We start from the raw sequence: 19,682 nt of genomic DNA, 5'->3' as shown, positions 1-19,682 counted from the left end.
CAGAAAGCAGGGCTAAGAGAGAGGGAGAAGGGGTGTGCCTATGCAAATCATCTGCCAGGATCATTCCTGGGAGGTCATTCCATCCCACCAAATGACACCCGAGCAGCGGCACATAATTTGGAGAACAGAAATATTCGGACAGGCCACAAAGCAAAGGCTGGGCCGTTGATTGAGGAACCCTTTAGCCATGTATCCCTAAGTTACCGAGGTCCAGAAAAATTCCACCCTCAGCTCTCATAGAGAGGTCCTTGGCCGATCGTGGCCGATCAGGGCCGTGAAGGGTCGGGGTGACTGCACACTGCCTCACCTTTTCACTGCTTTCTACAGCGGTAATGCTTTTGCAGAAGGGACCTGTACAAGTGATTTTATTCTGCGCTGTGGGAAAGTGACATTTAACCACTGGCATTAAGCAAACGACTTGCGCTGCTCAACGCACATACATGCAGAGAAATAATGTTATGTTTTTTGGGGAAGATCTAGAGGGTCCTGCTGATGATTTATTAAACTGTCTGCTACTCTTTCTTTTACATAGAGTCTTCCCTGCCCAGGAATGTTTAAGGCATATTGTATGTCCCTCCCTTACAATGAAAACTCTGTTGAAAGCACAGAGGTACATAGGAATGGATCTGTTAAGAAATGAAACAAAAAGCCTGGAAAATGTCGAACCAGGTAGTATTTGGACTTACAAAAGACGGACTCACAGTCAAATGTGCTATCCGTTGACCCACTGACCCCCTTACCTTTTGTGTAATACTTTTGCTCTCAGTAGGGTTGTCCAAAGTTCTCTTCTTAAAGCGGCTTTCTTATAAAAAATCCTAGACCTGCTTTTTGTGGCACACATGCCTCATATCCCGTTGCTCTTGATAAACTCACATCATCTCCCCCCAATACAAGCTGTAAAAGATTTCCAGGCCTTATCCGAGCAAACTAGACGTGGGTCGAAGGTTCAGCAATCCTTAAATCAGCAGTAAAGTTAACATTGAAATCAGCCTCAGAATCTCTTCAAGGATGGTCCAACATCTATTGCTTACAGGGCTCAATCGGACAGCTTCTGGCACTGATGCCTTAAGCCACTTCCTGTTGTTGCCTTGTCCTTGATACAGCCATGGGCCCACATACACTCAGTGGTACAGAGTTTTTCTCATGTCTATGGGTCTATTGTGATGCTCTCAGGCTTGCATCACCCAGCCATTGTGATGGGGAGGGGTGTCATTTTGCAAGCACCCTGGAGCATGAATCTGTATATCTTCAAATATAATTGGCATTAAACCAAACCCTTTAGGACCAGATCAATACAGCAGCAAAGAATGCTTATTCATTGTTGTTTCCCTCTTCATTTCATACCACCCGATATTTAAATGGTGTTTGGACTTTCTACCCTCTGACATAAGGACATTTGGTATGGCAAACCTTTGACTAGATGTCCTAATCAATGGTTTGATTGACTCTCCCTTTGCACTTGCTTCAGCAACACATGTACTAATATTGGAATGATAATGTGAACATTAAATTGTCCCCTGCTCTAAAGGATGACACGCACATTCGTAAAGCATTCACTATTTTTGGCACATGACAGGACAGAAACTTTCTTAATTTGCAAGTCTTTATTTTTTAATACATGTTTTTTTAATGAAGATTGAAATTGTATGTTCATACATATTACACGACAACACACTACATTTTGCGCCAAATTCAACACTCATGCCTCAGGAGCCTTTTACTTGTGAGTCCTATTGACTGAATGAACAGCCCCCTCTCCTTCAATTTCTTGACTTGTACTTTTAGAAGTGGCAAGCTTCTTTTGTTTTTTTATCCCATTTTACCAAACTCCGTTTTATCAGTTTCCACCTTGTTGTGCACTCCAGCGTAAACTGCTTTAAGGTGCTATTTGCAAACATTGTTCTGAACTACAGCTTTACTTGCTTCTAGGCCTTAATCTTTAATTGGGGCTGAGCAGTGTACTCTGGCTTTGGCTGCTTTTAGTTGGTTGGTTTCTTTTTTGATTTCTGTAACTTTCAAAGAGTCCCATTGTGAAATACCGTTGTCAGAATGTGCTACAGTGCATGAAAACTTAAAATAAATGGTTGTGAGAGGGAGAGGGGGAGGGAGGGGGCGGGGGGAGAAAGAGAGCGGGCGGGAGGGGGAAGGTTAAGGAGGGAGGGAGAGAGAGAGAGAGAGAGAGAGAGAGAGAGAGAGAGAAAAAACAAAGAAAATATGGTATTCGGGGGGGCTATGTTTTTACATGGAAAAGATTTTAGGCTTTTAATCAAGTGGAAAGAGGCTCTGTGGCTGGTATCTCAGCCTGTTGATGCTTTGTTGAGTTGCTTGGAACATGCAACAAAGGTGACCTGAAGCACTCCCGACCAGGTTGCATGTCTCTAATTTACTGAAATCCCACAGACCTCCTCCGTGTGCCACAAAGTACCTGAGCTCTGCAGTTGTTCCCCACAAGTCGCCAAGCTCCCCAGATTTACTTTCTCAGAGTTGCTAGTTACTGCTACCCCACCTCGACCACTATATTTTCCCCAGATACTTGCTACTGTGCAGAAAGCAGGGCTAAGAGAGAGGGAGAAGGGGTGTGCCTATGCAAATCATCTGCCAGGATCATTCCTGGGAGGTCATTCCATCCCACCAAATGACACCCGAGCAGCGGCACATAATTTGGAGAACAGAAATATTCGGACAGGCCACAAAGCAAAGGCTGGGCCGTTGATTGAGGAACCCTTTAGCCATGTCTCCCTAAGTTACCGAGGTCCAGAAAAATTCCACCCTCAGCTCTCATAGAGAGGTCCTTGGCCGATCGTGGCCGATCAGGGCCGTGAAGGGTCGGGGTGACTGCACACTGCCTCACCTTTTCACTGCTTTCTACAGCGGTAATGCTTTTGCAGAAGGGACCTGTACAAGTGATTTTATTCTGCGCTGTGGGAAAGTGACATTTAACCACTGGCATTAACCAAACGACTTGCGCTGCTCAACGCACATACATGCAGAGAAATCATTTCATGTTTTTTGGGGAAGGTCTAGAGGGTCCTGCTGATTATTTATGAAGCTGTACGCTACTCTTGCTTTTACAGAGAGTCTTCCCTGCCCAGGAATGTTTAAGGCATACTGTATATCCCTCCCTTACAATGAAAACTCTGTTAAAAGCACAGAGGTACATAGGAATGGATCTGTTAAGAAATGAAACGAAAAACCTGGACAAAATGTCGAAACGGGTAGGATTTGGACTTAGCACATCTGACTGTGAGTCAGTTAATTGTATCTCTTCACCCACTGACCCCCTTTCCTTTTGTGTAATCCTTTTGCTCTCAATAGGATTTTCCAAAGTGGCTTTCATATAAAAGATCATAGACCTGCATTTTGTGGCACACAAGCCTCATATCCCGTTGCTCTTTATAAATTCACATCATCTCCCACCAATACAAGCTGTAAAAGATTTTCAGGGCTTAGCCAAGCAAACTAGACTTGGGTCGAAGGTTAAGCAATCCTTAAATCAGCAGCAGAGTTAACATTGAAATCAGCCTCAGAATCTCTTAAGGGATGGTCCAACATCTGTTGCTTGCAGCACGCAATGGGGCAGCCTGGGTGCTGACAGCTTAAGCCAGCTCCTGTTCTTGCCTTGTCCTTGATCCAGCCATGGGCCCACATGCACTCAGAGGAATAGAGTGTTTCTCGTGTCTATGGGTCTGCCGTGATGCTCTCACGCTTGCATCACCCAGCCTTCGTGATGGGGAGGGTGTGTCAATTTGCAAGCACCCTGCAGCATGAATCTGTTTATCTTTAAATATAATTGCCATTAAACCAAACCCTTTAGGACCGGATCAATACGGCAGAAAAAGAATGCTGATGTATTGCTGTTTGCCTCTTAATTTCATACCATCCAACATATAAATGGTGTTTGGTCAATGATTTGCCATATCAAATGTCCTTATGTCACAGGCAGAAAGTTCAGAGGTCCTAATCAATGGTTTGGTTGGCTCTCCCTTTGCGCTTGCCTTAAGGCGCCAGCACCAGAGGCTGCCCGATTGCGCCCTGAAAGCAACCAATGTTGAGCCATCCTTTAAGAGATTCTGAGGCTGATTTCAATGTTATTTTTGCTGCTGATTTAACGATTGCTCAACCTTCGACCCACGTCTAGTTTCCTTGGCTATGCCCTTGACATCTTTTACAGCTTGCATTGGTGGGAGATGATGTGAGTTTATCGAGAGCAACGGGATATGAGGCATGTGGGCCATAAAAAACAGCTCTGGGATTTTTTTTTAATCAGAAAGCCCCTTTAAGTAGGGAACTTTGGATGGACAGCCCTGCTGAGAGCAAAAGGATTACACAAAAGATAAGTGGGTCAGTGGGTCAAGGGATAGCACATCTGACTGTGAGTCAGTTTATTGTTAGTCCAAATCCTACCCGTTTCAACATTTTTCCAGGCTTTTTGTTTAATTTCTTAACAGATCCATTCCTATGTAGCTCAGCAACACATGTACTAATATTGGAATGATAATGGGAACATTGAATTGGCCCCTGCTCTGAAGGATGACACGTACATTTGTAAAGCATTCACTATTTTTAGCACATGACGGGACAGAAACTTTGTTAATTTGCAAGTCTTTATTTTTTAATTCATCTTTTTTGATGAAGATTGAAATTGTATGTTCATAGGGGCTGACGCCTGGGCAGCGGCAGGCAATTTGGAGAACAGAAATATTATTCATACATATTAAACAACAACACAATACATTTTGCGCCAAATTCAACACTAATGCCTCAGGAGCCTTTTACTTGTGAGTCCTAGTGACTGAATGAACAGCCCCGTCCCCTTCAATTTCTTGACTTGTACTTTTAGAAGTGGCACGGTTCCCATTCGACCAAATTCAGTATTATCACTTTCCCCATTGTTGTGCACGCCAGCGTAAACTGCTTTAAGGTGCTATTTGCAAACATCACTCTGAACTACAGCTTTATTTGCTTCTAGGCCTTTATCTTTAATTGGGGCTGAGCAGTGTACTCTGGATTTGGCTGCTTTTAGTTGGTTGATTTCTTTTTTGATTTCTGTAACCTTCAAAGAGTCCCATTGTGAAATACCATTGTCAGAATATGCTACAGTGCATGAAAACTTAAAATAAATGGTTGTGAGAGGGAGAGGGAGAGGGGGAGGGAGGGGGCGGGGGGAGAAAGAGAGCGGGCGGGAGGGAGGAAGGAGGGAGGGAAGGAGGAAGGGAGAGAGAGAGAGAGACAGAGAGAGAGGAAACAAAGAAAATATGGTATTCGGGGGTTGGGGGGCTATGTTTTTACATGGAAAAGATTTTAGGCTTTTAATCAAGTGGAAATGGCTCTGTGGCTGGTATCTCAGCCTGTTGATGCTTTGTTGAGTTGCTTGGAACATGCAAGGAAGGAGACCTGAAGCACTCCCAACCAGGTTGCATGTCTCCAAGTTACTGAAATCCCACAGACCTCCTCCCTGTGCCACAAAGTTCTGGGCACTGAGCTCTGTAGTTCCCCACAAGTCGCAAAGCACCCCAGATTTACTTTCTCAAAGTTGCTAGTGACTGCTACCCCACCTCGACCACTATATTTTCCCCAGATACTTGCTACTGTGGAGTAAGCAGGGCTAATAAAGAGGGAGAGGGGGTTTGCCTATGCAAATCATCTGCCAGGATCCTACCTGGCAGGTCATTCCATCTTACCAGCTGACACCTGGGCAGCGGCAGGTAATTTGGAGAACAGACATATACGGACAGGCCACAAAGCAAAGGTTGGGCCGTTGATTGAGGATCCCTTTAGCCATGCCTCCCTAAGTTACCGAGGTCCAGAAAAATTCCACCCTCAGCTCTCATAGAGAGGTCCTTGGCCGATCGTGGCCGATCAGGGGAGTAAAGGGTCGGGGGTGACTGCACACTGCCTCACCTTTTCACTGCTTTCTACAGAGGTAATGCTTTTGCAGAAGGGGCCAGTACAAGTGATTTTGTTCTGCGCTGTGGGAAAGTGGTTAATGTCAGTGGATAAATGTCAAACTACTTGCGCTGTTCAACACACATACATGCAGAGAAATAATGTTATGTTTTTTGGGGAAGATCTAGAGGGTCCTGCTGATGATTTATTAAACTGTCTGCTACTCTTTCTTTTACATAGAGTCTTCCCTGCCCAGGAATGTTTAAGGCATATTGTATGTCCCTCCCTTACAATGAAAACTCTGTTGAAAGCACAGAGGTACATAGGAATGGATCTGTTAAGAAATGAAACAAAAAGCCTGGAAAATGTCGAACCAGGTAGTATTTGGACTTACAAAAGACGGACTCACAGTCAAATGTGCTATCCGTTGACCCACTGACCCCCTTACCTTTTGTGTAATACTTTTGCTCTCAGTAGGGTTGTCCAAAGTTCTCTTCTTAAAGCGGCTTTCTTATAAAAAATCCTAGACCTGCTTTTTGTGGCACACATGCCTCATATCCCGTTGCTCTTGATAAACTCACATCATCTCCCCCCAATACAAGCTGTAAAAGATTTCCAGGCCTTATCCGAGCAAACTAGACGTGGGTCGAAGGTTCAGCAATCCTTAAATCAGCAGTAAAGTTAACATTGAAATCAGCCTCAGAATCTCGTCAAGGATGGTCCAACATCTATTGCTTACAGGGCTCAATCGGACAGCTTCTGGCACTGATGCCTTAAGCCACTTCCTGTTGTTGCCTTGTCCTTGATACAGCCATGGGCCCACATACACTCAGTGGTACAGAGTTTTTCTCATGTCTATGGGTCTATTGTGATGCTCTCAGGCTTGCATCACCCAGCCATTGTGATGGGGAGGGGTGTCATTTTGCAAGCACCCTGGAGCATGAATCTGTATATCTTCAAATATAATTGGCATTAAACCAAACCCTTTAGGACCAGATCAATACAGCAGCAAAGAATGCTTATTCATTGTTGTTTCCCTCTTCATTTCATACCACCCGATATTTAAATGGTGTTTGGACTTTCTACCCTCTGACATAAGGACATTTGGTATGGCAAACCTTTGACTAGATGTCCTAATCAATGGTTTGATTGACTCTCCCTTTGCACTTGCTTCAGCAACACATGTACTAATATTGGAATGATAATGTGAACATTAAATTGTCCCCTGCTCTAAAGGATGACACGCACATTCGTAAAGCATTCACTATTTTTGGCACATGACAGGACAGAAACTTTCTTAATTTGCAAGTCTTTATTTTTTAATACATGTTTTTTTAATGAAGATTGAAATTGTATGTTCATACATATTACACGACAACACAATACATTTTGCGCCAAATTCAACACTCATGCCTCAGGAGCCTTTTACTTGTGAGTCCTATTGACTGAATGAACAGCCCCCTCTCCTTCAATTTCTTGACTTGTACTTTTAGAAGTGGCACGCTTCTTTTGTTTTTTTATCCCATTTTACCAAACTCCGTTTTATCAGTTTCCACCTTGTTGTGCACTCCAGCGTAAACTGCTTTAAGGTGCTATTTGCAAACATTGTTCTGAACTACAGCTTTACTTGCTTCTAGGCCTTAATCTTTAATTGGGGCTGAGCAGTGTACTCTGGCTTTGGCTGCTTTTAGTTGGTTGGTTTCTTTTTTGATTTCTGTAACTTTCAAAGAGTCCCATTGTGAAATACCGTTGCCAGAATGTGCTACAGTGCATGAAAACTTAAAATAAATGGTTGTGAGAGGGAGAGGGGGAGGGAGGGGGCGGGGGGAGAAAGAGAGCGGGCGGGAGGGGGGAAGGTTAAGGAGGGAGGGTGAGAGAGAGAGAGAGAGAGAGAGAGAGAGAGAGAGAGAGAGAGAGAAAAAACAAAGAAAATATGGTATTCGGGGGGGCTATGTTTTTACATGGAAAAGATTTTAGGCTTTTAATCAAGTGGAAAGAGGCTCTGTGGCTGGTATCTCAGCCTGTTGATGCTTTGTTGAGTTGCTTGGAACATGCAACAAAGGTGACCTGAAGCACTCCCGACCAGGTTGCATGTCTCTAATTTACTGCAATCCCACAGACCTCCTCCGTGTGCCACAAAGTACCTGAGCTCTGCAGTTGTTCCCCACAAGTCGCCAAGCTCCCCAGATTTACTTTCTCAGAGTTGCTAGTTACTGCTACCCCACCTCGACCACTATATTTTCCCCAGATACTTGCTACTGTGCAGAAAGCAGGGCTAAGAGAGAGGGAGAAGGGGTGTGCCTATGCAAATCATCTGCCAGGATCATTCCTGGGAGGTCATTCCATCCCACCAAATGACACCCGAGCAGCGGCACATAATTTGGAGAACAGAAATATTCGGACAGGCCACAAAGCAAAGGCTGGGCCGTTGATTGAGGAACCCTTTAGCCATGTATCCCTAAGTTACCGAGGTCCAGAAAAATTCCACCCTCAGCTCTCATAGAGAGGTCCTTGGCCGATCGTGGCCGATCAGGGCCGTGAAGGGTCGGGGTGACTGCACACTGCCTCACCTTTTCACTGCTTTCTACAGCGGTAATGCTTTTGCAGAAGGGACCTGTACAAGTGATTTTATTCTGCGCTGTGGGAAAGTGACATTTAACCACTGGCATTAAGCAAACGACTTGCGCTGCTCAACGCACATACATGCAGAGAAATAATGTTATGTTTTTTGGGGAAGATCTAGAGGGTCCTGCTGATGATTTATTAAACTGTCTGCTACTCTTTCTTTTACATAGAGTCTTCCCTGCCCAGGAATGTTTAAGGCATATTGTATGTCCCTCCCTTACAATGAAAACTCTGTTGAAAGCACAGAGGTACATAGGAATGGATCTGTTAAGAAATGAAACAAAAAGCCTGGAAAATGTCGAACCAGGTAGTATTTGGACTTACAAAAGACGGACTCACAGTCAAATGTGCTATCCGTTGACCCACTGACCCCCTTACCTTTTGTGTAATACTTTTGCTCTCAGTAGGGTTGTCCAAAGTTCTCTTCTTAAAGCGGCTTTCTTATAAAAAATCCTAGACCTGCTTTTTGTGGCACACATGCCTCATATCCCGTTGCTCTTGATAAACTCACATCATCTCCCCCCAATACAAGCTGTAAAAGATTTCCAGGCCTTATCCGAGCAAACTAGACGTGGGTCGAAGGTTCAGCAATCCTTAAATCAGCAGTAAAGTTAACATTGAAATCAGCCTCAGAATCTCTTCAAGGATGGTCCAACATCTATTGCTTACAGGGCTCAATCGGACAGCTTCTGGCACTGATGCCTTAAGCCACTTCCTGTTGTTGCCTTGTCCTTGATACAGCCATGGGCCCACATACACTCAGTGGTACAGAGTTTTTCTCATGTCTATGGGTCTATTGTGATGCTCTCAGGCTTGCATCACCCAGCCATTGTGATGGGGAGGGGTGTCATTTTGCAAGCACCCTGGAGCATGAATCTGTATATCTTCAAATATAATTGGCATTAAACCAAACCCTTTAGGACCAGATCAATACAGCAGCAAAGAATGCTTATTCATTGTTGTTTCCCTCTTCATTTCATACCACCCGATATTTAAATGGTGTTTGGACTTTCTACCCTCTGACATAAGGACATTTGGTATGGCAAACCTTTGACTAGATGTCCTAATCAATGGTTTGATTGACTCTCCCTTTGCACTTGCTTCAGCAACACATGTACTAATATTGGAATGATAATGTGAACATTAAATTGTCCCCTGCTCTAAAGGATGACACGCACATTCGTAAAGCATTCACTATTTTTGGCACATGACAGGACAGAAACTTTCTTAATTTGCAAGTCTTTATTTTTTAATACATGTTTTTTTAATGAAGATTGAAATTGTATGTTCATACATATTACACGACAACACACTACATTTTGCGCCAAATTCAACACTCATGCCTCAGGAGCCTTTTACTTGTGAGTCCTATTGACTGAATGAACAGCCCCCTCTCCTTCAATTTCTTGACTTGTACTTTTAGAAGTGGCAAGCTTCTTTTGTTTTTTTATCCCATTTTACCAAACTCCGTTTTATCAGTTTCCACCTTGTTGTGCACTCCAGCGTAAACTGCTTTAAGGTGCTATTTGCAAACATTGTTCTGAACTACAGCTTTACTTGCTTCTAGGCCTTAATCTTTAATTGGGGCTGAGCAGTGTACTCTGGCTTTGGCTGCTTTTAGTTGGTTGGTTTCTTTTTTGATTTCTGTAACTTTCAAAGAGTCCCATTGTGAAATACCGTTGTCAGAATGTGCTACAGTGCATGAAAACTTAAAATAAATGGTTGTGAGAGGGAGAGGGGGAGGGAGGGGGCGGGGGGAGAAAGAGAGCGGGCGGGAGGGGGAAGGTTAAGGAGGGAGGGAGAGAGAGAGAGAGAGAGAGAGAGAGAGAGAGAGAGAGAGAGAGAGAAAAAACAAAGAAAATATGGTATTCGGGGGGGCTATGTTTTTACATGGAAAAGATTTTAGGCTTTTAATCAAGTGGAAAGAGGCTCTGTGGCTGGTATCTCAGCCTGTTGATGCTTTGTTGAGTTGCTTGGAACATGCAACAAAGGTGACTTGAAGCACTCCCGACCAGGTTGCATGTCTCTAATTTACTGAAATCCCACAGACCTCCTCCGTGTGCCACAAAGTACCTGAGCTCTGCAGTTGTTCCCCACAAGTCGCCAAGCTCCCCAGATTTACTTTCTCAGAGTTGCTAGTTACTGCTACCCCACCTCGACCACTATATTTTCCCCAGATACTTGCTACTGTGCAGAAAGCAGGGCTAAGAGAGAGGGAGAAGGGGTGTGCCTATGCAAATCATCTGCCAGGATCATTCCTGGGAGGTCATTCCATCCCACCAAATGACACCCGAGCAGCGGCACATAATTTGGAGAACAGAAATATTCGGACAGGCCACAAAGCAAAGGCTGGGCCGTTGATTGAGGAACCCTTTAGCCATGTCTCCCTAAGTTACCGAGGTCCAGAAAAATTCCACCCTCAGCTCTCATAGAGAGGTCCTTGGCCGATCGTGGCCGATCAGGGCCGTGAAGGGTCGGGGTGACTGCACACTGCCTCACCTTTTCACTGCTTTCTACAGCGGTAATGCTTTTGCAGAAGGGACCTGTACAAGTGATTTTATTCTGCGCTGTGGGAAAGTGACATTTAACCACTGGCATTAAGCAAACGACTTGCGCTGCTCAACGCACATACATGCAGAGAAATCATTTCATGTTTTTTGGGGAAGGTCTAGAGGGTCCTGCTGATTATTTATGAAGCTGTACGCTACTCTTGCTTTTACAGAGAGTCTTCCCTGCCCAGGAATGTTTAAGGCATACTGTATATCCCTCCCTTACAATGAAAACTCTGTTAAAAGCACAGAGGTACATAGGAATGGATCTGTTAAGAAATGAAACGAAAAACCTGGACAAAATGTCGAAACGGGTAGGATTTGGACTTAGCACATCTGACTGTGAGTCAGTTAATTGTATCTCTTCACCCACTGACCCCCTTTCCTTTTGTGTAATCCTTTTGCTCTCAATAGGATTTTCCAAAGTGGCTTTCATATAAAAGATCATAGACCTGCATTTTGTGGCACACAAGCCTCATATCCCGTTGCTCTTTATAAATTCACATCATCTCCCACCAATACAAGCTGTAAAAGATTTTCAGGGCTTAGCCAAGCAAACTAGACTAGGGTCGAAGGTTAAGCAATCCTTAAATCAGCAGCAGAGTTAACATTGAAATCAGCCTCAGAATCTCTTAAGGGATGGTCCAACATCTGTTGCTTGCAGCACGCAATGGGGCAGCCTGGGTGCTGACAGCTTAAGCCAGCTCCTGTTCTTGCCTTGTCCTTGATCCAGCCATGGGCCCACATGCACTCAGAGGAATAGAGTGTTTCTCGTGTCTATGGGTCTGCCGTGATGCTCTCACGCTTGCATCACCCAGCCTTCGTGATGGGGAGGGTGTGTCAATTTGCAAGCACCCTGCAGCATGAATCTGTTTATCTTTAAATATAATTGCCATTAAACCAAACCCTTTAGGACCGGATCAATACGGCAGAAAAAGAATGCTGATGTATTGCTGTTTGCCTCTTAATTTCATACCATCCAACATATAAATGGTGTTTGGTCAATGATTTGCCATATCAAATGTCCTTATGTCACAGGCAGAAAGTTCAGAGGTCCTAATCAATGGTTTGGTTGGCTCTCCCTTTGCGCTTGCCTTAAGGCGCCAGCACCAGAGGCTGCCCGATTGCGCCCTGAAAGCAACCAATGTTGAGCCATCCTTTAAGAGATTCTGAGGCTGATTTCAATGTTATTTTTGCTGCTGATTTAACGATTGCTCAACCTTCGACCCACGTCTAGTTTCCTTGGCTATGCCCTTGACATCTTTTACAGCTTGCATTGGTGGGAGATGATGTGAGTTTATCGAGAGCAACGGGATATGAGGCATGTGGGCCATAAAAAACAGCTCTGGGATTTTTTTTTAATCAGAAAGCCCCTTTAAGTAGGGAACTTTGGATGGACAGCCCTGCTGAGAGCAAAAGGATTACACAAAAGATAAGTGGGTCAGTGGGTCAAGGGATAGCACATCTGACTGTGAGTCAGTTTATTGTTAGTCCAAATCCTACCCGTTTCAACATTTTTCCAGGCTTTTTGTTTAATTTCTTAACAGATCCATTCCTATGTAGCTCAGCAACACATGTACTAATATTGGAATGATAATGGGAACATTGAATTGGCCCCTGCTCTGAAGGATGACACGTACATTTGTAAAGCATTCACTATTTTTAGCACATGACGGGACAGAAACTTTGTTAATTTGCAAGTCTTTATTTTTTAATTCATCTTTTTTGATGAAGATTGAAATTGTATGTTCATAGGGGCTGACGCCTGGGCAGCGGCAGGCAATTTGGAGAACAGAAATATTATTCATACATATTAAACAACAACACAATACATTTTGCGCCAAATTCAACACTAATGCCTCAGGAGCCTTTTACTTGTGAGTCCTAGTGACTGAATGAACAGCCCCGTCCCCTTCAATTTCTTGACTTGTACTTTTAGAAGTGGCACGGTTCCCATTCGACCAAATTCAGTATTATCACTTTCCCCATTGTTGTGCACGCCAGCGTAAACTGCTTTAAGGTGCTATTTGCAAACATCACTCTGAACTACAGCTTTATTTGCTTCTAGGCCTTTATCTTTAATTGGGGCTGAGCAGTGTACTCTGGATTTGGCTGCTTTTAGTTGGTTGATTTCTTTTTTGATTTCTGTAACCTTCAAAGAGTCCCATTGTGAAATACCATTGTCAGAATATGCTACAGTGCATGAAAACTTAAAATAAATGGTTGTGAGAGGGAGAGGGAGAGGGGGAGGGAGGGGGCGGGGGGAGAAAGAGAGCGGGCGGGAGGGAGGAAGGAGGGAGGGAAGGAGGAAGGGAGAGAGAGAGAGAGACAGAGAGAGAGGAAACAAAGAAAATATGGTATTCGGGGGTTGGGGGGCTATGTTTTTACATGGAAAAGATTTTAGGCTTTTAATCAAGTGGAAATGGCTCTGTGGCTGGTATCTCAGCCTGTTGATGCTTTGTTGAGTTGCTTGGAACATGCAAGGAAGGAGACCTGAAGCACTCCCAACCAGGTTGCATGTCTCCAAGTTACTGAAATCCCACAGACCTCCTCCCTGTGCCACAAAGTTCTGGGCACTGAGCTCTGTAGTTCCCCACAAGTCGCAAAGCACCCCAGATTTACTTTCTCAAAGTTGCTAGTGACTGCTACCCCACCTCGACCACTATATTTTCCCCAGATACTTGCTACTGTGGAGTAAGCAGGGCTAATAAAGAGGGAGAGGGGGTTTGCCTATGCAAATCATCTGCCAGGATCCTACCTGGCAGGTCATTCCATCTTACCAGCTGACACCTGGGCAGCGGCAGGTAATTTGGAGAACAGACATATACGGACAGGCCACAAAGCAAAGGTTGGGCCGTTGATTGAGGATCCCTTTAGCCATGCCTCCCTAAGTTACCGAGGTCCAGAAAAATTCCACCCTCAGCTCTCATAGAGAGGTCCTTGGCCGATCGTGGCCGATCAGGGGAGTAAAGGGTCGGGGGTGACTGCACACTGCCTCACCTTTTCACTGCTTTCTACAGAGGTAATGCTTTTGCAGAAGGGGCCAGTACAAGTGATTTTGTTCTGCGCTGTGGGAAAGTGGTTAATGTCAGTGGATAAATGTCAAACTACTTGCGCTGTTCAACACACATACATGCAGAGAAATAATGTTATGTTTTTTGGGGAAGATCTAGAGGGTCCTGCTGATGATTTATTAAACTGTCTGCTACTCTTTCTTTTACATAGAGTCTTCCCTGCCCAGGAATGTTTAAGGCATATTGTATGTCCCTCCCTTACAATGAAAACTCTGTTGAAAGCACAGAGGTACATAGGAATGGATCTGTTAAGAAATGAAACAAAAAGCCTGGAAAATGTCGAACCAGGTAGTATTTGGACTTACAAAAGACGGACTCACAGTCAAATGTGCTATCCGTTGACCCACTGACCCCCTTACCTTTTGTGTAATACTTTTGCTCTCAGTAGGGTTGTCCAAAGTTCTCTTCTTAAAGCGGCTTTCTTATAAAAAATCCTAGACCTGCTTTTTGTGGCACACATGCCTCATATCCCGTTGCTCTTGATAAACTCACATCATCTCCCCCCAATACAAGCTGTAAAAGATTTCCAGGCCTTATCCGAGCAAACTAGACGTGGGTCGAAGGTTCAGCAATCCTTAAATCAGCAGTAAAGTTAACATTGAAATCAGCCTCAGAATCTCGTCAAGGATGGTCCAACATCTATTGCTTACAGGGCTCAATCGGACAGCTTCTGGCACTGATGCCTTAAGCCACTTCCTGTTGTTGCCTTGTCCTTGATACAGCCATGGGCCCACATACACTCAGTGGTACAGAGTTTTTCTCATGTCTATGGGTCTATTGTGATGCTCTCAGGCTTGCATCACCCAGCCATTGTGATGGGGAGGGGTGTCATTTTGCAAGCACCCTGGAGCATGAATCTGTATATCTTCAAATATAATTGGCATTAAACCAAACCCTTTAGGACCAGATCAATACAGCAGCAAAGAATGCTTATTCATTGTTGTTTCCCTCTTCATTTCATACCACCCGATATTTAAATGGTGTTTGGACTTTCTACCCTCTGACATAAGGACATTTGGTATGGCAAACCTTTGACTAGATGTCCTAATCAATGGTTTGATTGACTCTCCCTTTGCACTTGCTTCAGCAACACATGTACTAATATTGGAATGATAATGTGAACATTAAATTGTCCCCTGCTCTAAAGGATGACACGCACATTCGTAAAGCATTCACTATTTTTGGCACATGACAGGACAGAAACTTTCTTAATTTGCAAGTCTTTATTTTTTAATACATGTTTTTTTAATGAAGATTGAAATTGTATGTTCATACATATTACACGACAACACAATACATTTTGCGCCAAATTCAACACTCATGCCTCAGGAGCCTTTTACTTGTGAGTCCTATTGACTGAATGAACAGCCCCCTCTCCTTCAATTTCTTGACTTGTACTTTTAGAAGTGGCACGCTTCTTTTGTTTTTTTATCCCATTTTACCAAACTCCGTTTTATCAGTTTCCACCTTGTTGTGCACTCCAGCGTAAACTGCTTTAAGGTGCTATTTGCAAACATTGTTCTGAACTACAGCTTTACTTGCTTCTAGGCCTTAATCTTTAATTGGGGCTGAGCAGTGTACTCTGGCTTTGGCTGCTTTTAGTTGGTTGGTTTCTTTTTTGATTTCTGTAACTTTCAAAGAGTCCCATTGTGAAATACCGTTGCCAGAATGTGCTACAGTGCATGAAAACTTAAAATAAATGGTTGTGAGAGGGAGAGGGGGAGGGAGGGGGCGGGGGGAGAAAGAGAGCGGGCGGGAGGGGGGAAGGTTAAGGAGGGAGGGTGAGAGAGAGAGAGAGAGAGAGAGAGAGAGAGAGAGAGAGAGAGAGAAAAAACAAAGAAAATATGGTATTCGGGGGGGCTATGTTTTTACATGGAAAAGATTTTAGGCTTTTAATCAAGTGGAAAGAGGCTCTGTGGCTGGTATCTCAGCCTGTTGATGCTTTGTTGAGTTGCTTGGAACATGCAACAAAGGTGACCTGAAGCACTCCCGACCAGGTTGCATGTCTCTAATTTACTGCAATCCCACAGACCTCCTCCGTGTGCCACAAAGTACCTGAGCTCTGCAGTTGTTCCCCACAAGTCGCCAAGCTCCCCAGATTTACTTTCTCAGAGTTGCTAGTTACTGCTACCCCACCTCGACCACTATATTTTCCCCAGATACTTGCTACTGTGCAGAAAGCAGGGCTAAGAGAGAGGGAGAAGGGGTGTGCCTATGCAAATCATCTGCCAGGATCATTCCTGGGAGGTCATTCCATCCCACCAAATGACACCCGAGCAGCGGCACATAATTTGGAGAACAGAAATATTCGGACAGGCCACAAAGCAAAGGCTGGGCCGTTGATTGAGGAACCCTTTAGCCATGTATCCCTAAGTTACCGAGGTCCAGAAAAATTCCACCCTCAGCTCTCATAGAGAGGTCCTTGGCCGATCGTGGCCGATCAGGGCCGTGAAGGGTCGGGGTGACTGCACACTGCCTCACCTTTTCACTGCTTTCTACAGCGGTAATGCTTTTGCAGAAGGGACCTGTACAAGTGATTTTATTCTGCGCTGTGGGAAAGTGACATTTAACCACTGGCATTAAGCAAACGACTTGCGCTGCTCAACGCACATACATGCAGAGAAATAATGTTATGTTTTTTGGGGAAGATCTAGAGGGTCCTGCTGATGATTTATTAAACTGTCTGCTACTCTTTCTTTTACATAGAGTCTTCCCTGCCCAGGAATGTTTAAGGCATATTGTATGTCCCTCCCTTACAATGAAAACTCTGTTGAAAGCACAGAGGTACATAGGAATGGATCTGTTAAGAAATGAAACAAAAAGCCTGGAAAATGTCGAACCAGGTAGTATTTGGACTTACAAAAGACGGACTCACAGTCAAATGTGCTATCCGTTGACCCACTGACCCCCTTACCTTTTGTGTAATACTTTTGCTCTCAGTAGGGTTGTCCAAAGTTCTCTTCTTAAAGCGGCTTTCTTATAAAAAATCCTAGACCTGCTTTTTGTGGCACACATGCCTCATATCCCGTTGCTCTTGATAAACTCACATCATCTCCCCCCAATACAAGCTGTAAAAGATTTCCAGGCCTTATCCGAGCAAACTAGACGTGGGTCGAAGGTTCAGCAATCCTTAAATCAGCAGTAAAGTTAACATTGAAATCAGCCTCAGAATCTCTTCAAGGATGGTCCAACATCTATTGCTTACAGGGCTCAATCGGACAGCTTCTGGCACTGATGCCTTAAGCCACTTCCTGTTGTTGCCTTGTCCTTGATACAGCCATGGGCCCACATACACTCAGTGGTACAGAGTTTTTCTCATGTCTATGGGTCTATTGTGATGCTCTCAGGCTTGCATCACCCAGCCATTGTGATGGGGAGGGGTGTCATTTTGCAAGCACCCTGGAGCATGAATCTGTATATCTTCAAATATAATTGGCATTAAACCAAACCCTTTAGGACCAGATCAATACAGCAGCAAAGAATGCTTATTCATTGTTGTTTCCCTCTTCATTTCATACCACCCGATATTTAAATGGTGTTTGGACTTTCTACCCTCTGACATAAGGACATTTGGTATGGCAAACCTTTGACTAGATGTCCTAATCAATGGTTTGATTGACTCTCCCTTTGCACTTGCTTCAGCAACACATGTACTAATATTGGAATGATAATGTGAACATTAAATTGTCCCCTGCTCTAAAGGATGACACGCACATTCGTAAAGCATTCACTATTTTTGGCACATGACAGGACAGAAACTTTCTTAATTTGCAAGTCTTTATTTTTTAATACATGTTTTTTTAATGAAGATTGAAATTGTATGTTCATACATATTACACGACAACACACTACATTTTGCGCCAAATTCAACACTCATGCCTCAGGAGCCTTTTACTTGTGAGTCCTATTGACTGAATGAACAGCCCCCTCTCCTTCAATTTCTTGACTTGTACTTTTAGAAGTGGCAAGCTTCTTTTGTTTTTTTATCCCATTTTACCAAACTCCGTTTTATCAGTTTCCACCTTGTTGTGCACTCCAGCGTAAACTGCTTTAAGGTGCTATTTGCAAACATTGTTCTGAACTACAGCTTTACTTGCTTCTAGGCCTTAATCTTTAATTGGGGCTGAGCAGTGTACTCTGGCTTTGGCTGCTTTTAGTTGGTTGGTTTCTTTTTTGATTTCTGTAACTTTCAAAGAGTCCCATTGTGAAATACCGTTGTCAGAATGTGCTACAGTGCATGAAAACTTAAAATAAATGGTTGTGAGAGGGAGAGGGGGAGGGAGGGGGCGGGGGGAGAAAGAGAGCGGGCGGGAGGGGGAAGGTTAAGGAGGGAGGGAGAGAGAGAGAGAGAGAGAGAGAGAGAGAGAGAGAGAGAGAGAGAGAAAAAACAAAGAAAATATGGTATTCGGGGGGGCTATGTTTTTACATGGAAAAGATTTTAGGCTTTTAATCAAGTGGAAAGAGGCTCTGTGGCTGGTATCTCAGCCTGTTGATGCTTTGTTGAGTTGCTTGGAACATGCAACAAAGGTGACTTGAAGCACTCCCGACCAGGTTGCATGTCTCTAATTTACTGAAATCCCACAGACCTCCTCCGTGTGCCACAAAGTACCTGAGCTCTGCAGTTGTTCCCCACAAGTCGCCAAGCTCCCCAGATTTACTTTCTCAGAGTTGCTAGTTACTGCTACCCCACCTCGACCACTATATTTTCCCCAGATACTTGCTACTGTGCAGAAAGCAGGGCTAAGAGAGAGGGAGAAGGGGTGTGCCTATGCAAATCATCTGCCAGGATCATTCCTGGGAGGTCATTCCATCCCACCAAATGACACCCGAGCAGCGGCACATAATTTGGAGAACAGAAATATTCGGACAGGCCACAAAGCAAAGGCTGGGCCGTTGATTGAGGAACCCTTTAGCCATGTCTCCCTAAGTTACCGAGGTCCAGAAAAATTCCACCCTCAGCTCTCATAGAGAGGTCCTTGGCCGATCGTGGCCGATCAGGGCCGTGAAGGGTCGGGGTGACTGCACACTGCCTCACCTTTTCACTGCTTTCTACAGCGGTAATGCTTTTGCAGAAGGGACCTGTACAAGTGATTTTATTCTGCGCTGTGGGAAAGTGACATTTAACCACTGGCATTAAGCAAACGACTTGCGCTGCTCAACGCACATACATGCAGAGAAATCATTTCATGTTTTTTGGGGAAGGTCTAGAGGGTCCTGCTGATTATTTATGAAGCTGTACGCTACTCTTGCTTTTACAGAGAGTCTTCCCTGCCCAGGAATGTTTAAGGCATACTGTATATCCCTCCCTTACAATGAAAACTCTGTTAAAAGCACAGAGGTACATAGGAATGGATCTGTTAAGAAATGAAACGAAAAACCTGGACAAAATGTCGAAACGGGTAGGATTTGGACTTAGCACATCTGACTGTGAGTCAGTTAATTGTATCTCTTCACCCACTGACCCCCTTTCCTTTTGTGTAATCCTTTTGCTCTCAATAGGATTTTCCAAAGTGGCTTTCATATAAAAGATCATAGACCTGCATTTTGT

At 44.2% G+C, this 19,682-nt stretch overlaps 5 non-coding genes across 5 annotated transcripts; all 5 read left to right on the top strand.

Moving 5' to 3' along the window:
- The first annotated feature begins 1,459 nt into the window (after window positions 1-1,459).
- On the top strand, window positions 1,460-1,564 carry LOC138570683 (U6 spliceosomal RNA). The gene has a single exon (XR_011303719.1). It is a non-coding gene; the product is annotated as a U6 spliceosomal RNA (small nuclear RNA).
- Window positions 1,565-7,053: 5,489 nt separating this feature from the next.
- LOC138570682 (U6 spliceosomal RNA) lies at window positions 7,054-7,158 on the top strand. Its single transcript, XR_011303718.1, has one exon. It is a non-coding gene; the product is annotated as a U6 spliceosomal RNA (small nuclear RNA).
- Window positions 7,159-9,608: 2,450 nt separating this feature from the next.
- Window positions 9,609-9,713, top strand: LOC138570681 (U6 spliceosomal RNA). The gene has a single exon (XR_011303717.1). It is a non-coding gene; the product is annotated as a U6 spliceosomal RNA (small nuclear RNA).
- A 5,499-nt stretch (window positions 9,714-15,212) lies between these two features.
- On the top strand, window positions 15,213-15,317 carry LOC138570680 (U6 spliceosomal RNA). The gene has a single exon (XR_011303716.1). It is a non-coding gene; the product is annotated as a U6 spliceosomal RNA (small nuclear RNA).
- Window positions 15,318-17,767: 2,450 nt separating this feature from the next.
- LOC138570679 (U6 spliceosomal RNA) lies at window positions 17,768-17,872 on the top strand. Its single transcript, XR_011303715.1, has one exon. It is a non-coding gene; the product is annotated as a U6 spliceosomal RNA (small nuclear RNA).
- Window positions 17,873-19,682: the final 1,810 nt, after the last annotated feature.

This window comes from Ambystoma mexicanum, chromosome 2q (assembly GCF_040938575.1).
Source record: "Ambystoma mexicanum isolate Mex_15411 chromosome 2q, UKY_AmexF1_1, whole genome shotgun sequence".
Taxonomy (NCBI): domain Eukaryota; kingdom Metazoa; phylum Chordata; class Amphibia; order Caudata; family Ambystomatidae; genus Ambystoma; species Ambystoma mexicanum.
The sequence above is the reverse complement of the archived record's forward strand: the minus strand, read 5'-3'. Positions and strand labels throughout refer to the sequence as shown.